Source organism: Falco rusticolus, chromosome 3 (genome assembly GCF_015220075.1).
Source record: "Falco rusticolus isolate bFalRus1 chromosome 3, bFalRus1.pri, whole genome shotgun sequence".
In the NCBI taxonomy this organism is placed as follows: Eukaryota; Metazoa; Chordata; class Aves; order Falconiformes; family Falconidae; genus Falco; species Falco rusticolus.
The window spans coordinates 99,431,854-99,450,623 of NC_051189.1; the positions used below are offsets into that span (position 1 = coordinate 99,431,854).

At 39.4% G+C, this 18,770-nt stretch overlaps 1 protein-coding gene across 1 annotated transcript in view; it reads left to right on the forward strand.

Annotated features, from left to right (window-relative positions):
• CDKAL1 (CDK5 regulatory subunit associated protein 1 like 1) overlaps positions 1 to 18,770 on the forward strand; it is a 430,469-nt gene that overhangs the window by 293,260 nt on the left and 118,439 nt on the right. The window lies entirely within an intron of this gene.

Consider the following 18,770-nt stretch of genomic DNA (forward strand, 5'->3'; position numbering starts at 1 on the left):
TTTTTGTTAGGGCTTGCACAACTCTATGTATGTACCTGGGGACTGTTGGGAGGTAAGGTTTCTCTCTCACACAGCAGAAGGTAATTTTAACCTTGTATTCTCCCATGGGTGTAAGCCTGTGATCCCTGGACAGTTGGCATTAATTAGAAATTAGCAGGGAGTAATTGTGCTTCCCCTGGAGGATCGTTTTTAGCACAAATTTAAGATGAAAGAAAATGAGAAGCCGTGTTGCCTGCCACTTGTTCAGGTTATTTTCTTACCTCCTTATGATGGTAGATGATCATCAAATACTTGTTAAACTCCTGCACAAAATTATTAATTTGTTGACATTTTTAAAATGTTAACTACTTTGGAGCGTTTTGCTGAAATTGAACTACTTTCATATCTTTTCTAGGTGGCTTCGTATTAACCCCTCTCAGCACATATCAGCTAAACAGAATATAGGTGAAACTTTACTGTTTAGTTTTCCATATTCTGTATCTTTCCTAACAAGCAGGACAGTTCTGAATCTGCATACAAGCGGGTTTAGGAACAGGATTGTTCCTCCATTCAGTCCATATCGGATTCAGCCCATCTGCTCTGAAAATTCTCTTGGGTCCTACCTACCAGCTGCCTCCCAGTGTTGTATCAACTTCTCTTTATATTAGATTAAGTTTTTAACTTGAAGCAGAGTGACTCCATATCAATAATAAGGCATTAAAAATTTTGAAAGTGTGGACATAACAACAATCCATACAAATTGAAACCATTCCCAAACTATGGATTCATAGTAAAAACCAGAAACCCAGATGTGTGGAAAATGTTGTATGTAATGAAGAGAAGTTTACATGTGTGGCTTAATTCAAAATCCAGTGGACACAGTAAACAAAAGTTGTAGCAAATGATGTGATTTTACTACTAGTAACTGAATTGTTGTACGTTTGCCTTTCCAGATAACTCCAGATTTATGACATAGCGTATCGCCGCCCCCCCCCCGCAGCGCAGTGACAGGGATGGGGCTGCGAGCAGTTCATTGCGTGATGTCTCTGCTGCTCCTTCCTCAGCAGTAGGGCTTCTCACGCTGCCCCTGCCCCAGCGTGGGGTCCCTCCCTGGGAGACAGTTCTCCCTGGCCTTCTCCAAGATGAGTCCTTCCCAGGGATGCAGCCCTTCCCCCCCTGCCCCAGCGTGGGTCCCCCGCAGGGCACAGCCCCGCAGGCCCAGCCGGCCCCAGGGGGTCCCTGCGGCGTCCCCAGCCCTGCCCCAGCCTGGGCTCCTCTGCCCACTGGGCCACCGTCCCTGCCAGGAGCTGGCCCAGTGTGGGCTGCCTGTGGGTCACGGCTCCTTCGGGCACCCCCTGCCCCGGTGTGGGATCCTCCATGGGCTGCAGGTGGGGATCTGCTCCCCCATGGGCTTCATGGGCTGCAGGTGGGGATCTGCTCCACCATGGACCTTCTTGGGCTGAGGGTGACAGCCTGCCTCACCATGGTCTTCACCACGGGCTGCCAGGGAATCTCTGCTCTGGCTCTTGGAGCGCCTTGTGTCCTCCTCCTGCACTGAGCTGGGTGTTTGCAGCTCTCACATAGTCTCACTCTTCTCTCCAGCTGCAGTTGCCATTCCAGAGGGGTTTTTCCCCTTCTTAAAAGCGTTATCCCTGAGGCGCTGCCACCATCGCTGCTGAGCTCGGTCGTGGCCAGCGGTGGGTCTGCCTGGGAGCCGCTGGCGTGGGCTCCATCGGGCATGGGGGCAGCTTCTGGCAGCTTCTCACAGAAACCACCCCTGTAGCCTCCCGCTACCAAAACCTTGCCACGCAAACCCAATACACCTTGGTGCAGAAAATGAGTCCTTGTTGCTATTTATCATAATCTCCTTTAGACTTTGGTGAACAGAATAGTTAGTGCTTTGCCAGAGTATTTCAGGGTGCTGCACAAAGAGAAGGTCATTGTCTGGTTTTGTCTTCAAAAATGGTAACATTTTATATAAAAACGAACGTGATTGTGTTACGATTTGCATTCTTGATTGGTTTCTGTCTTAAATATTCTATGGAGTTACATGGTAATAAGTCATTACATGACTTTGTGCTGTTGGCTGCCTAAGATTACTTAGTCATACTTTCTACAGAATGCAAAAGTATTGGAGGTATTTTGAGGCTTTCATCATTATAAGAATAGCAGAAACTGGAGTCTGTCTTTTAACATGTTTTCACAAAATACAGCTTTTACTTGACAGTATTAAAGTGAAGTACAGTAATTATCACATTAGGTGAGAATTTTTTTTTCGTGTTTTCATTAATAATGCAAATAAACATTATTTTTTTCCAATTAAAATGCTCAGCTAGTTCTTTAGAACAAAAAATCGTTTCATTGATTACGTTTATGCAACAATAGTGGCTGGAGACTTTTTATTCTTTTTTGAAATGTAGCATCTGTAGGGGGATATGCTCCAAGCCCCCTGTTCCTTGCACAGAAATTAATTTATCTTTCAATGTGACTTCTAATCAGTTAGAGCATCCTGCTTTCACTTGTTGACTCCATCACAAATACTTGTTTCATGTTCACTTTAAATCCTCTCCTAATACTTTTTATTAATTTACCCTTTCATTTTTAAGTTCTGGCTTGAGGTTTGTCCTCTGACACACTGGGTTGTTCTTTTTTCCTCTAAACAAGAATGTAATTTCTGACCTGGTATAGATTTGAGTTTTGATATTTGCCTCAAAGTGTTTTTTTTTTCATTTTCTGGTGGACGTTCCTTTAAAAATAAAGTAAATGCCTTTACTTTCTGACAGAAAAACACATTGCATCTGAATATCCTGTTTTTCTGATAACTGAGTCCTAAGCCAGAAACTTGCAGTAGCATCTTCAGAGTTTTTACTTCCTAAATTCAGTGCATTTTTTTGTCAAGGAAATCACTCTCAGTCCAAGTTCTCAGTTACTTCAGTAGCACCTCCATTGGCTCCAGGGAAGGTGAAATGTGAGGGCTTTGGTGAGGTGCAACCCCAGGGTGCAAAGGTGTGTGTTGTCCTTATGCAGCTTTCTTCCAAGTTCCTGGGACTTGAAGAAGGCACAAAGAAGTGTTTTTGCAATGGGAAATGGTTTCTTCGCAAGTCTTATAGATACTCATCCCCTTGGTGATATTCAGATCTTATTGTTGCATACTGCAGGCTGCCATAGGTAATGCAGATTACCCTTTTTGCCAAAATGGGTTTGTTCTGGTGTTATTAGCCGTGATTCTGGTGCCTAGGATTTTAAAATCTTGCACCTATCCATCCACCTGTCCACAAGTGCAATGGGGTTTAGGCCTTTCAGTATCTCTTGGGAGTTCACTGCCATCCTTCCCTGTGAAGACAGTTTGTTCTTTAGCTGGAAGGAAAAAGGGGATTTGTGCTCTAATGGTTGATTCTCCTTTTTTTTATTGTTTTCCATAAAGGCCGGGTAGCCCATGTAGCATTTTTGAAGTCCTTTTCCAAGGTGATATTTAACTTTCACTTATTTTAGGAAATTTAATGTGCCTTGTTTTTTTTTTAAAAAAAACCCACACACACAAAAAAACCAAAACAAAAAAAACCCCACCCAAAACCAAACCAAAACCAAACTCATACTTTTCTTCACAAATGCTTATTTTGTATTCTGCCTATATTTTACATTCTGTGTGTTAGGGGAGAACCCTGAAGAGCAGTTCCTGAACTCCATGTAGCCGGTGATGAAGAGTTCTGAGAGGTTAGCAAACTCTGAGGAGTCTCACAGTAGGTGGAAGGAGTATTACAGAGTCACGGATAGGGATCACCTGCTCCTTTAACGGCTCCTTCAGACCTTATGCAACTACACTCTGCATTATACCTTTGTATTTTTTATATGCAAAGTGGACATTTGAAGCTTCACTTACATCTTTGCGAAGTGCTGGCGTATTGAGGAGGCTGCCTAGGAGAAAGCTGCGTTTGCCATAGCTTTCCCTCAGTCGTGGTTGGTTTCTCAGTGTGCCTTTCTTCAGACTTCCCATGTTCTTGGCTTATCTACCGTGACTGCAGGCAGTCCAGCTGAAGAAGAGATTTATTTCCTTACCCGTAACTGGTGTTACTTTGAGATATGCTATCTATACATTTAACCCTTCAATTTAGCTGTGTGTCTGAGTTATGTCTAGTCTGTGCATTCTGTCTTGGATGGGAACTGAGCCCCCCCTGTTACTCCATGAACCACTGGCTGAAAGAGGTGGGCCTGAAGAATGTTCCTTGGATCCTGCTGTGATAACTTCGTAGTTGACAGTGCTCGCACATACCAGTGTGCGATTACATGTAGGTAACTCATCTTCCTGAAGTTGTATATAGGTGGCTAACTGGTCTTTTTTCTTCACCCTACAACATGGCTGCTTTGTTACTTTTTTGGTAACAGCAATCCAAATGCCAAAGATATTGCAGGGGTTTTGGTTTCAAGATGCAGCTTTGCCCTAAAGGGTGAAATATTACCGCTTTAGCCTATTTTTAGGCTGAAAACTGAGGTAACTTCTACAAGAAAACACAGGTGTCCTAGAAATTGAGAACAGAAAAATGAAAGAAATGTTTTTGCAATTGTATTTTTGTCTAAAATATATTTTTTTATATATATATAAAACTTTAGTGAGACGCTTAACTACTTTGTCTTCTACTCAGTTGTAAACCCAAGCTACTGAAATCTCTGGGATTTCAGAGCTGGCACTGAAACTGGGGCAAGGAGGTGTTCTGAATTTTAAAGGCTTACAGTAGATCACAGAGGATGAAACATTTTTCCATTAATGCACTCAAAAGGTACATCAATAAATAATATCTAGAAATATTCATGTTTTTTCTACCTACTTAAAATATGCCTGTACCTCCCACCCACATGAAATAAGCATTTTCGGAATGCTCGTACATAGATGGCAGCTTTACGTTAGTTGCTCAGTATTCTCTACATAATAAATGAGCTTAAATTGTCTGAGATACAGATTGTTTCATTCTCAATGATCTTGATTTTTCCCCTTCCTTTAAAACTCCTTTTATACCCTATCTTCTGTTTTTCTCAAAGTTGAAAAGCCAGTGTCCGTGTTAGGCTCACCAAGTTATACCCAGACATTTGATTTCAGCTTGGGAATTTATAATGTTTGTACCAATCTTGCAACTAGTCCATATTTCTGCCTAAGGATTCTTTGTCTCGTGTTGGTATTGCGGAGCCAAAAGGGTACCATTGTGCCTGGCAGGCATTTGGCAGGCTTTCCAAATTCTTTTAACTGATGCTCGAAGGCTGTTGCGGAACATTATGGGATATGATAAAATTCATCTCAGTAGTATGGTCTGAATGCAAACACTCCTGTTTCCATTGAACTGATTTGATTCCATATTTGTATTCTACTCCCTTTGAATCATAGTATGTGTATTTTATAAAATTATGCATTACATCTTAGTAGACTTTAATGAGGAGAGTTCATGGTAACTGTTAAATTCAGACTTGTCTTCAGCTTGCAAAATTGGGTATGTATAACCACCTCATTCATTTGAAACATTTTTCAAGTCTGTCAGTATTGATTTAGTTTAATTCTAAGCCTAAGTCTGCTCCAGTAGTAACAAATGAGAAGTTTGTCAGCATCTGTTTTGGGAATGTTTTTCCCCGTTGCAAACTGTAATATAATTCTCTGATTAGAATGTTGGGAGCCTCAAAAATGCCATTTGTTTCATCTCTGTCAGCCTCACTATCAAGGTACTCTCTCTTTGTTTCTATATTTATCTCTTTAGTAATAAAAGCTTTCCAGTTTTTTCTTTATGAGAGCTATTAGATTTTATATTCTTGTCTGAGGACATCACTGATGTCCTTTTATACTTAGCTATTTAGAGGTTTTCAATTCTGTTCCACATGTTGCATAAAATTTCATGAGTATTGCTTTTACAACTTTTACCAGCTCTTTGGGGATTTCCTAAAGTTTATCATTTTCCTCAATATAAGACTGATGGCAGTTCCTGACCAGTTGCCTTGCTCCATGCTGATTCTCATTTCCTTTTCAATAGTAACCGTCCTGTCTAGTCTTCTAATTGTGGGAGTCTCAGAGATTCTCTTTGGGTTCCATGACTTCAAGTGCAGATTTTTCTTTCTTATTGTTTCAAGATACAAGACAACCTGTTTCTGTTAATCTTCAGGCATTACTCTTGACTTTGAATCAAGTTGGTAAACCGAATTGGTAGTGATCCTGTCTCTTATTTAATTATGTATTTTCATATGTGAGAAAATATGTTAACCTTCTCAGCTACATCTTTATTCCTCTTCCACTGCTATTAATTTTTCCTGAAAACTTACACCCTAAATACAATTTTCATAGATTACCTATTCCAATTTTAATGTTTTAGTGATGCCAAAGAGTTTTGTTGCCATAATTTGAATGCTACCATAACTTTGAATTCTTCGTAAAACATATTTTTAATTTTGTCTTTGATGTTTCTACAGTGATAACAGCATATTGTGCTAATTCTCTTTTAACCTTCAGTTGTAGAGTTGTCCACTGATAGGTCAAACCAGGTAACTGCCCACAGTGTCAAATCTCCTTAATTGTTTCTCCACGGTATACTAACTTTAAAACATTGATTTTCTTCTTATTTGACTTCTTTAAAATGTGGTAACACATCAACACTGTGTCTATGCCCCTGTGACACATGCAAGCCCAAAATGTTTCAGGTACCCACCATCCGAGCTTCTGTTTGGATAGCTGGAGTGGTTTGTCTTTTCTAAACGTCTAAATTTTACTTGGACTTCATGAATAGCTTTGCTTTTTGTGGGTTAAAAGATAGTAAGCTGCTATCTCTCCTCACGTTGATGTGCAGTATTCCTCTTAAGTTTGAAGTGTTGTGGATCGTCCCATTTAGGGAGTCTGCTTTGGGCAGCAAAGCTGCTGCTCGAATGACTTGGAGAGTCATGGCTGCGTACAGCCTGGCAAAGTTGGAGTCCTTCTGAAGAGGCGCCTGAACTTACACATGTTTAACAGTCCTTCCTTGTATTTAAAATTTTTGATGGCGACAAAATCTACTGTTGTCCTGATAACATAGGAAACCACGTTAACTGTAATTTTTAAGGCGTCTGCACCTTGGTGACACACTGAAGGTGAACTAGTTCAGTGAACGGAACAGAGAGAAATGGGTAAAAGCATCCCCGGGGCAACAGTGTCTACTGAATTTGTACTGTTTTACCTTTGTCATTGACAAACCTAGCAGTCTACAGTTAAAATACCATCTTTTTTCTTTCTGATTTTGCTTATGATGTCCTGTATGTATACTTCTGTATACATGTTTGCATTCTTCTTCAAACCTGTTGAAGGAATGCATGTGTTAATTACTTGCATTGGCCCCAAAGTACTAAACTGGTTTTGCCTCTTACAAAGGAATGTTCTTAAATTACTGACAGTTCTAGACAAAGGAAACTGTTTCCAAAGTCTTAAGAACGACAAGTACACGAGAACCTGGTCAGTTGAGGCTATCTTTCTGAAAAGTGAACTAGGAGATTTTAGAGCTGTTTTCCTGCTGATATGGCTTTTTCTGCCCCGTGTCCTCAACTGCACAGCTGACTCAGTTTGTTCCTCCGTTTGGAAGTGGAGTCACAATATTTTGCTCTAAATTAGGTTTTATTCACTGATATGTAAATTATTATTTTATGATTATAGGCCAATCCTGTGTATTTAAGGGAGTCTTTTATATTCTGAACTCACCTGCTGTTCGGGTGTACCTGAGAAAAAAACCAGATACTTCTTACCGTCATTCTGCTGCCTTCCCATTAGCTGAGCAAACTGTGCTTGCCGATAAAGACTGATACCGTTTCTGCTGTGATTTCTTTAAAATCAGGTATCTGTCAGAACATACCATGAATGAGATGAGATGGTGTCATCTACAGACAGTATTTGTTGGGTGCCGTCACCCCAGTGATGGCCATTAAATGCACAGTCATGCCCAGCTCCTTCTGTACATCGTTCCAATTATTTGTTTACATGAATGAGTAATTCTTTATACACACTCACTTTGGAAAATTTGCTTCTTAATTTCTTTAAACTAATTCTTGCAAGATAAATTCTCTGTTTCCCAGTGATCCAAGTTATACTGCATTGTGTTGATTTGGAACATAATTTACATTACCATATCACACTTTCATTAGTAAAGCACACTGGATTTCTTTGAAGTTAAACTTGTGGGTTTTCACTTAAGGGAATAGCGTTGTTTGTGAGTCTGAAATGTTACATCTGAAAATTTAATTCTGAAGCTATATGGGGTTGTGTTTCAAGCACATCACAGTGCTTGTGTCATACCTTGTTTTGAAGATTTAAGACCGTATTGTCACATTTGCCAGTGTAGCATGGAGTAAAACTGAAAAACTTTGAAGCTGCTTGATAGCTTTGAGTCGTTATGGGCTGGGGAAGCTGTATATGTGGATTTTTGACCCAAATACTACACTTACTCTTAAAACTGAGAAATTTAGTATCATTATTGTTCAAATTTGCTTTTTATGCTGCTCACAGGAGCAGTAGGTCCGTATAGAAACTTTTTTCCATATGATCATGTGTAAATATTGCTCCTTAAGGAAAAAAAAAAAAGTGTTAGAGCAGTGATGGTAAAAGTTTTTGATGCACCAGATCTTCTATTTATAAAACCATAAGTCTCAAGACTATCTGGAAACATTGCCCAGTCCCCTGCATGCTGTATGCAGCTGTTAGTCCTGAAAACTATCTGGGGCACAGGTATTAAGTCTGCAATTATGAACATCTCTGAATAAGGATGCAGAATTATAGCTGTCATAACATTGCTATTCAAATTGCTCTTTTGTTTCGTTCTTTTTCTATTCTGTTCTTAATTTCAAAATCCATCCTCTGAAATTTCACATTAACTTTGTATACCATTAACCTTTGCTTCCATATTGAGGCATTCAAAGCCTGTCGGTTTTGGAGGTAGTAATGTCCTAGACTTGCGAGTGGAAAGCATCTCTGAAAATTAGACTGTTTGCATTTCATGAGGGATACTGCCTCTGAAAAACTCAGTTTAGGAATGTATAGCAATGTACAGCAAAAACTGGTGTATGGTAAAACTGTAGTGCTTTTTAGCTACAGTAAGAGTACCTGAATTGTCTTTTAAATGTCTCTGGCTAGCATGCAGGAAAACTGCTTACGGCTGCTAGAACCTTCCCCCAGATGACCAGCCTGCCCCCTCTCACTTGAATGTGTGGTTCAGATATTTAATTATAACACCACTTTCTGTAAGTACTGTGTTGTTAAGGATGTAGCATATAAGCTGCTATGTTTTGTCTGATCGACTGGTGTGGTAGAAGTTGTATTTCATTAGGCCTTTGAAAAGGGAGTGGAGATTGTTACATTTAGTGTGCATCATGCATTTTTTGTTGTTGTTATTAGCAGCTCTTTCCTTCACAGCCCCGATCCTTCCCATGTAGATGTTTGCACCCGAAAAACATTCCATGTGGTGATTTCTCACAGAGGAACAGGACAAAAAATTTCCAGCCGAATTGTTTGTATAGCCTGTGATGTGAGAGAATAATATCTCTCTTAAATCTGTCAGCTGTTGGGGGGTAACTCTTTCGAGCTGAGCATTCCTCAAACCCTGCGTTGCTTTAGTGCCAGCCTTCCCGGGGCCCTTCTCCTTTCTGCCTCTGCTGCAGCAGTCCTTCAAATAAACGATCTGGAACGAAAACCTTGGAATAAAACCTCTGGCCCAATGGCAATTTTAGTTATTTATTTTCTTCCTTGATCCATTCTTGGTTCTGTTTCAGAGAGAAATCTTGAATTCTGTGTTTCAGTTAAAGTCTTGAAGCTTTTCACCTTACTACTCCTTCTACTCCTCCTTCTGTCCCCCCCTACCCCACGCTGCTGACTTCGGCCTGTCATTTGAAACATGCTTGGCCTTGACGTGTTTGCCAGTTCTAGCTTATTTATTATCTAAAACTTTACCTAGACTGTGTGTTTCTGCAAAAAGTTACTCACTTCCATCAGGTTCATGCCTTAAGGGGAAATAACGTAATAAGGAGAGGGCTGTTGCTCCTGACTATTTACTATCCAGCTGCAGGGTCCTTCACTTTTTGAGATGGCATCTCTACTCAGCTTCATTTTTGAAATGACGTATTCATTGATTGGGGGAAAAAAACCCACGTTTTTCTGATTTTCTATTCAGTAATAGCTCAGAAAGAGGGTGAGACTAGTACAGGTTTGAAGAAGGTAGATATGCCGGCAATCCCCAGCTTCTCATACATAGCCGGTAGAGTGAAACTCAGCGTAGTGTTTGAGTCTCTGTGGAGGAGAGAATTTTTTCCCCACCTTTTCTTTGGCAGTTTCTGTGTTCCCGTAACAAGGGAAAGCGGTAGTAGGAGTCCTCTTTTCCTGGATTTTAACACTGATCGTATTGGCAAGGGATTTTTTCCAGTTTGGTGTCACTGTGCTCTAAAAGTAAATTTCAGAACATGGCTGTTGTAAAAGTAGTGTATTTTAATGAATTTGGGAGGTAACATTTCTGTAGGTGTGGAGTGTTAACCAAAGCTGTACTCGCCTCGCATTTTCTTACAAATAAACAACTGTCATTGACATTTCTTTCACGTCCCTTACCTTGTGTAAGGTCTGTTGCCTTTTGATATCTGCTTACTAGAAAACAAATGAACCAAAACCTGAAAGAAAAATTAAAAATGCAGATGATTTGTCTAAATTCTAGAAATACTTGAAGAGATTTTTATCTGATTGTGCTGTAATGTTAAATGCTGTCAACACCCCTCTCAAAAAAGATATGTTACAATAGGAAATGTAACTGTGAAGACTTAACGGAGATGATCCGAGGTATGACAGATCTGTCACACAAAGGAAATTAAGGACTCTTCAGTCTGGAAAAGTGCTAATTGAGAGGGACTAGAACAGAGGTCAATAAAATTGTGAAGCGTAGTGAGAAGGTGAACAGAGCTGTTACTGGTCTGTCCCAGCATAACAATTAGGGGACATCAAATGGAATTAGCAAGTGGCAGAAGCTCCAAAGGGAGGGAGGCTGGTTTTGTTGGTTTTCTTTTTCTTTCAAGTGGTTATGGTATGGAGGGGTTTAGATTCAAGAGGAGACTGGATGCATTAATGGAGGAGAAGTCCATCAGAGGCTACTGGTTACAAAACTACCTCTGACAAAATCCAGTTGTTGAAAGGAGGAAGGGATTCTGAAGGACTCTAAATCTTCCATCCTTCCCCGGGCTTCTGCTGCTGCCCATTGCTAGCAGGAGACTGCTGGCTTTGGTGGACCTTTGGTCTGATCTGTCTGACCTTCGAAATCCCTGAAACATAACAGGACTGCAGATTACAGAGGGGCAAAACCACAAGTTCAGAAAGATTATTTTTTTTATTTTTTTTTTTTAATTAGCACTTGTTAATGGAGCACTACTTGCAGTTTTTCATTTGGTTTCATCGTGCCAAAAAGGCGTGTTAATCATTTTGGTTTATATGCCTGATTTCTGTGTCAGAGTGAAGAGCTAAATGACTGTCGCTGAAGCAGATGCGGATGGGTCCTCGGAGCCCAAGACGTTCAGTATTGGTGAGAAGCATTGTGTCAGACTGAGAAAAAGTGTACTATATTCTCAGCTACTCATGGCTGGGATCCTATTATTTCTGACCATGCTTGACAGCTCTAATGTTAAACAGTGAAGGGTCTTAGAAAATTAGCGTAATTTCAATGGCTGCTTTAGCGCAGCAGACATTGTCAGTTCCCAAGAACAGTTCCCTGGTGCAACCCTTAATAAATTCAAACTTTATTTTTAGTGATGACCTTTAGTAATGCGAGCCTTGATCCATTGAGATGCTGTTCACTTTTGATGCATCTCCAAATCCCTTTTTTATGCATTTTAAATCAACACACGCTTATTCTGAATTTATGCGTGTGGATAGACAGAGAGATGTAATTTAAACACATCTGTTCAAATATGCATTTCAGATCAACTTGGTGCCGGTTCTCATAATACGGCTGAGTTTTTGATGGGTATTATATCCCTAAAGTACACAGCAGATGGTATTTATTAGAAATTGGATGGAATTGAAGTTTAAGGATGTTGAGCTTTTTGTCTTAAGTCACTCATTTTTTAATCATAAAACAATAATGATCTGAAGTTATAAATCTGTAATGAAGTTCTGTAAAATGTTTCATATTTATGGCAAGAGCAGAACACCTTATATTTGAATAAAGTTAGTTCAAGCCATAACTGTTTGTTTAAAAAAAAAAAATTGATAATGAGAAGTATTATAATGTTTCTTATAAAACATTTGGGCTGCATCTAGCAGGAGCTCTAGCAACCTTCACTCATGTTTAAAGAGAGAAAAACAGTGTGTACTCTTTCCTCCTCAGGCAGTGAGCCATGCTAATTATGAGATATACTTCTTATCTAGGTCACTATTCCCCAACAACAAGGACAGACCTAGTCCCTACTCGCACGGCATCCTCCATACACCTATCCTTCGCAAGCTGAGTTCTGGAAATCGGGTCTCCTAGCTGCCTCCAGGTGTCGTTCAGCCCAGTTTCTGGAAGAGCTCTTCTGGGGCGGGAGGTGGGCTTGGAAAAGAAGAATCATAAAAAACACCCAGTCTCACTCTCAGATAAACTCTGAGAGCTTTTAGATTGTGTATCATCAACACAGCTACAGTTCTACAGCCTTGGTAAGGTGACTTGCATCAAAACCACTCACCACTCCAAGGTTCCAAACCAACCTCTTCCACTGCGCTTGCAGATCAGCTGGACATTGCTGCAGAGTGCAGAGCTCAGGTGTAACGTGTTCCCCACGTGAATCACCACCGTGAGCAGCCTCTGGTGCCCTGTAGAAGGCACAAAGCAGAATGCACGCGGTGACTCCATAGCTGTCGGCATGCTAGGCTTCATAGGGAGTTTCTGCTGCCCTTCAAATCTGAAGTGCTTCACTGTGAATCACTTCCAAATGAGTAGGATTTATGGTCTTGCCAATTATTCTGCCATGTATGGGCATACACCCTTCTTCAGGGAAATCTTCAAGGATACTCTGAAGAAATACTCTGGGGGCTTCTCTGTGGTCATGTCTGGAGTTTGTCTCTTTTGTTATTTTTTTTTTTTTAAAAAACCCAACATATAAATAATATGCCATTATAATTTCTTTGTCTGGTTTATTGTGTCTTAGGCATCAGTTTCAGAGAGGTAGGATCCAAGCTGTGAAAACAATTAGAAAAACAGAACAAAAAGTCTTAAGATTATGCATTTTACACACACAAACAAAATTTGACTTACTTAAATGTCTGCTAGTATTCAGTGTTTCAATAGTGTAATGAAAGTAAACAAGTGAGTTGACTTATAAATGAAGCCATTATACACTTTTACAAACAGTAACAAGATAAAGTTATCTTCACTTTAATGCAGGCGAACTGCAAGGCGAAGGAGAACTGATTTGTGAGACAACCTGGAGCTGGATTAGGCAGTAATAGAGAACATTTTAAAATATTTGAAATGATGTAATTGCATTGCAGTGGGAGCACATACATGAATAAAAGATGTTAGCAGGTGTCCTGCCAGGGTGGAATCTCATGCTATTGTATTTAATAGAAATATATACACTGTAAACAGCTATAAATTTGGTAAAAGTAATCAAAACAGAAGGTCTGAATAACTAATATGCAACACAATTTAAAAATAATGAAGTTTAAGCCTGATAGTTTATTAAATAAACTTTTTTTCTTGCACTGAATATAAGTAGATTATTTTTTTTAGGCAGCGAGGCCAGAACTTTCACCCGTTCCTCCCAGTATGCAATTGTATCTGACACTATTGGATGTAGTATACAGTTCAGGTTTTTTCCAATATGGTTTATTACACATGTAACAGAAATTCAATCGAAATGCAGTAGACTCATCTTTTCAATTCATTTAATCTGATTGACAGTTCGATAGAAGCAAACATAAGGTCCCTCAGACTTAACAAAGCTTCAAGTCAAAGATATTAATATGAACTACAGAAGAGTGAAGATGGATACTTTTACATTATTTATATTTTTTTTATTGAGGTCTGAGTCCCTGGCCATGCTCGCTCCAATAACTTGCCACCTCTCTGTTCTTTTAGATCATCTGTGAAGTGTCTGTCCTGTCTTGCAATTTATACTTTTAGTGCTAAATTTTATAGTAGTGCTTTAAATGTCTTTCTTGTGAAGTTATGATTGGATCTTCCTTGTTTATCTGACAATCAGTAGCAAAATCTCCCACTATTTGTCCTGATAATTTTGGTGATGTCATGTGTCTAGAGCAACTGAACACTGGAAAAGGAAATGGCAGCATTGAATAGAATTTCATATAAAAACTAGTAACGTATGTTCTGTGGTGAACTTGATAGTACTGCTTGGGTTTTTACATCATTTTCTTTAATATTAATGTTCATGATATATATAGCTGCATTTGGATAAGCATTCTTACCAAATGATGGTTTATATTTAGCTGTAAGGCTCGGTCTGTTATCATTTAAAAGGCTTCACAAAGGAATGTTAATGAAATGTCTACTGTCGTTGAACCGAGGTACTTTCCAGTTTCACTCGATGTGTAAATCACTTGAGCGATTGATACGAGGATTCAAAAGAGCTCTTTTTTATCTGCCACAGAGGTTTTGAACCTGTACATCCTGAAGTACTTCTAAACGCATATGGAAAAGATTACTAAGAAAAACATTGTCAGTGGATAGCCATTTATTAGAAGTCTGTTCATCCGTTGCATAATTTAGGGTAAATCATAAACTGAAAAAGATGGAGAGCCCCCTGTTTCAGAAATTATGTTCAGGTTTACTCCCCTAACTCCAGACACTTGAATTAGGAGTGTATTGTGCTGTGCCCCATTCATCGTCTGTGGAGAGAGAGAGAAGTGCAGGAGGATTTCAGATCAGAAGCAGGCTGAATCCCTTCCTGAAAGTGTTGGGATCTTCCCATGGCTTAATTCTCAGGTCAATCTCCATACAGTCAAGAGAGAGGCAGGCTGAGGTTTCATGTTGTCACTAGCCTTTGAAAGAGGCAGTGCTTCCAGCTGAGCACTCTGTTTCTCTTGTGCTAGCTCCAGCTCGTGTGAGTCCTCAGTGAGCAATTCCAGTGTAAGTCAGAAATCCCGGAAGACTGAGCCCTGTAGAGAAGAAGGAAGGGGGTTAAGGGGCTTCTGGAGGACTTTGTGTGTGGTCATGGGGAAGCTGCAAGCATCTCCGTCAGCTCCACCACAGAATGCCGAGTTGAGGTGCCTGTTAGGTTCTGCAAATACGCTTGAAAGACCAACTCTCAGATACTTTCACGTTTTTTCATCCATTAACTTCATTTCATCTGCGGGTTTCCTAAATGGGCGTATACTGCGGAAAGGTTCTAAAATACAAAACAACGTGTGTTTTTTCCCAAACATTTTTTCAATGCAAATTTCTAATTTATGAATCAAGAAGTTGCTAGGTCATCACATTTGTTGGTTTGACCTTAATTACTCTAGTTTTCCCAGGCACACTTCTGTACACTTCCCTTGTATGCTTCTGTAAGAACATGTAGTGTTTCAAATTTATTCATATAGCTCTTTATTCTAACCCAGTATTTTGTTATACTGGGAGGCATGGAGGTGGGGGATCTTGGTTAAGAGAGAGTCGGTGGCTTTAAGTCATTGCTGGGTTTAAATGTTGATTGCCGAAAGGGAAGTGGGAAGAATATGTGATCATGCAAAAGAATTTCAGGTGGTCACATGAGTAGGTGAAGATGCTGATGAATTTTTGCATCTTCACGTAATTTCTTCCTGGAGTGTAGGTTTGGTTTGTAATGGTTATTGCCGGAGGAGGTATTTTCTGTAACTAGTGCCACATGAAATGATCCACGTAGCACTCGAATCCTATCAAGTTTTACACGTTTGCTGCTGGTTTTCTTAGATGTCTTGCTCTGTGAAAATAGGGGGGGGTTACTGTTTTATTTTTGGCAGCTTGGTACTTGTACCTCTTCCCTAAAGCAAATGACCAGGGATTTTGCATTTCACTTCCAACTTACCTTCCATCAAGAGTTCTCTAACTTCCCTCTGATGGGGAATCAGTCCATGCTGTCGCTGCAGTATCTGCTATACTTTCCTGTTACAGCTCGTGCAGCTTCTGTTGTCTCTCACCCTGGTAATTAAGTCCCCTGGGCAGAAAAGAGCAGGAAACTTGTCACCGTGAGCATGTACCCACACTGCTTACTGGTTAGAGAGATACCTAAGCAAACAGATACTTCAGGAAATACCTAGTTGTACTAGTGATAGTTTATCTCAGATTTTTTTATTATTTTGTTTTTCTTCTGGGCTTGTTTAGAGCTAACTCAGATGCGCTTGAGCTGTGAGGAGGCGACTCTTAGAGCCACAGTTACCCACAGCACATTCCTACTTACCGATGACTTTAATTCCAGGCATCAGCCGCTCCTTGGGGAGGTAGAACGATTTCAGTCGAAGAGGCTGACTTGGTTCCTCTTCAGGTAGAGGGTAAGATGTTGTGTTTCTTCTGTGTCCTTTCAGATACATCTGCTCCTCTCTTCTGCGAGGTTTTTGGTATCTGTCCTCTCAGCACTCGTTTCTGATCATTTCTAGGTGTGCTCGTCCTTACAGCATCACACTAAAATGGACACTTCTCTAATGTAAGATTAATTAGTTGATTCTTTTTGATGGTCACAACTGCCCAAGATGATGGTGATCTGTACTGCTGGGCTGCACCAGGACCACAGAGCGTGTATCTGCTTGAGTAGGTGGAAGGGATTTATATATGCAGAAGGACATAAAGGAGAGAGCGTTGAGGAACCCTATGTATTAGGGCTATATTATCTTGATTATTCCTCAGATTCATCTTTTTCTGAAATTCCACCATTTCATTGTAAATATTCCAATTGAGACTTGACTCGGGACTCAGCTTTTTCTTGATTTTGTAAAGTTGAGTGAGTGGAGATGATAGCATGTCTTCAGAGAAGAAGTCTTGCAAGATTTATGATTGCCAGATAAAATGACACACGCAATCTTTCTGGGCATTTGTCAGGATTATAAGTGTTTAAAATGGCTGGCAAATTTTCTGCTCAGAAGTGTAGAAGCAGGCTGGCCACCTCCATTAGCTAGGCTATACGGAGCGTCCAGACTTCTGTATGTTTGAAGCAACCTCCTGCTTCAATAAAGTAGTTATATCTTTCATAAAGGCTGCTGTGTGTTCTTGGTTCACTGAACAATGTGTTGTGGAGCTTCTCCTCTGACCCTAGAAAACATTTGCTGCAATTGAAGTTTTAGACTTACTGTAAATGCATTTATGTAATAAATGTTACAAAATGCTTACAGGGGATGTTCAGCAGTTTTTTTCTTTGTTTACTTCAGAATAGATAAACTCCGTTTCATTTCAAAAAACAGTTTAATATTGGCTGATGCACAAGAAATTATTCTTGTGTAATTTTCCATCATATTTCATAGCTGGCACAATTTTTTAAACATTGTCTTAATCTATGCAATAAGGAATTTTGTGCTGCTTTCTTTCAAACTGTCAGAGTAAAGGTCACTTTAATTTTCAAGTGTATATGTGTGTTATATTCTTCTGCAATTACATTTTTTCCCTTTTTTTCCATTAAGAAATTATGTTTTGCATGTGGAACTAATTGTACTTATTTTTGTTCATCAGTGCTTTGAGAAAGGCTGAGAGCTTGATTTTTTTTCAGTACTGGATTTTGAGTGAAATCTTATGCTTTTTTACCCCCTTTTAAAACTATTTTTTAAACAATATAATCAACAGTGGTATAAAAATGCACTATGCAATGTCATATTTTAGGCAGTCATACTGAATTGAGCTGTAATTAATTGCTGTTGCTGAATACACTGTGGTCCTTATTCTCTTTTCATATCCTAGCTTTTCTTTGTGTGTAATAATTCCATCCAGAAGAAATCTAATTACTAAGATAATTAACACCTTATCACCAAATGGAGTTCAGACATTTGTAGAGTTTATGAATTTTTAAAATATGTAATTTCCTTTTAACTGAATGACAACTGGTGTTATGGAGAAAAAAAGCATATTTTATTGTATCTAGTTTGATTGGACCTTATAATTCATGTTGCTATAGAAACAACCAAACCTTTACAAAGGATGGTATTACTACTACCACTGGTAATAAATGCTTTGACTGTTGCCAATAGTGTCATTAAAATGGTTAAAATAACTTTATCATAATGGCTTTGTCAAACATAATGAATGTTCTGTTCATGTTCTGAGAAATGGCAGCTGATGTTATGTGATATTGATTTATAAAGTAATCTACTTTTTCTTCCATAAGCTTAGTATTACTGCACAAGATACTTGCGATGTGAACAAAATCAAGTTGCAGAACACAGTGCTCCTCTGTTCGCTCAGTCCTTAAAGCCAACCAATTTTATTGTTACTTGATACCAAGCAGAACTTCATATTTTGCAGTTTGTTAGTCTTAAGAAAGCAACGGCAACCGAGGCTGTTTAGCCAACAGCTCTGGGGATTGTTGCTGCTCTGTGCAATATTCAGCTTGTTTCCCACTTAGGATTATTGGACCAAGTCCTTGAAAATGTTCAGTTTGATAGTGATTTTGATTTGGCATTCAAATGCCATGTTTTAACTTTGTCTCACACGATAGAGTCTGAATTCATGAACTCAAAAAGGAATGGAAATAATTTGGTTTCTTCTGTGGGGATTTTTCATAAGGAAAAGGTGAAAGAAGATTCTAATAATATAATGGCTAATAAATTCCTGTGTGGCTAACTGTGTATGCAGGCACATATAGAAAGGAGGCCAAGGCATTTGCTTTGATATAAACTCATT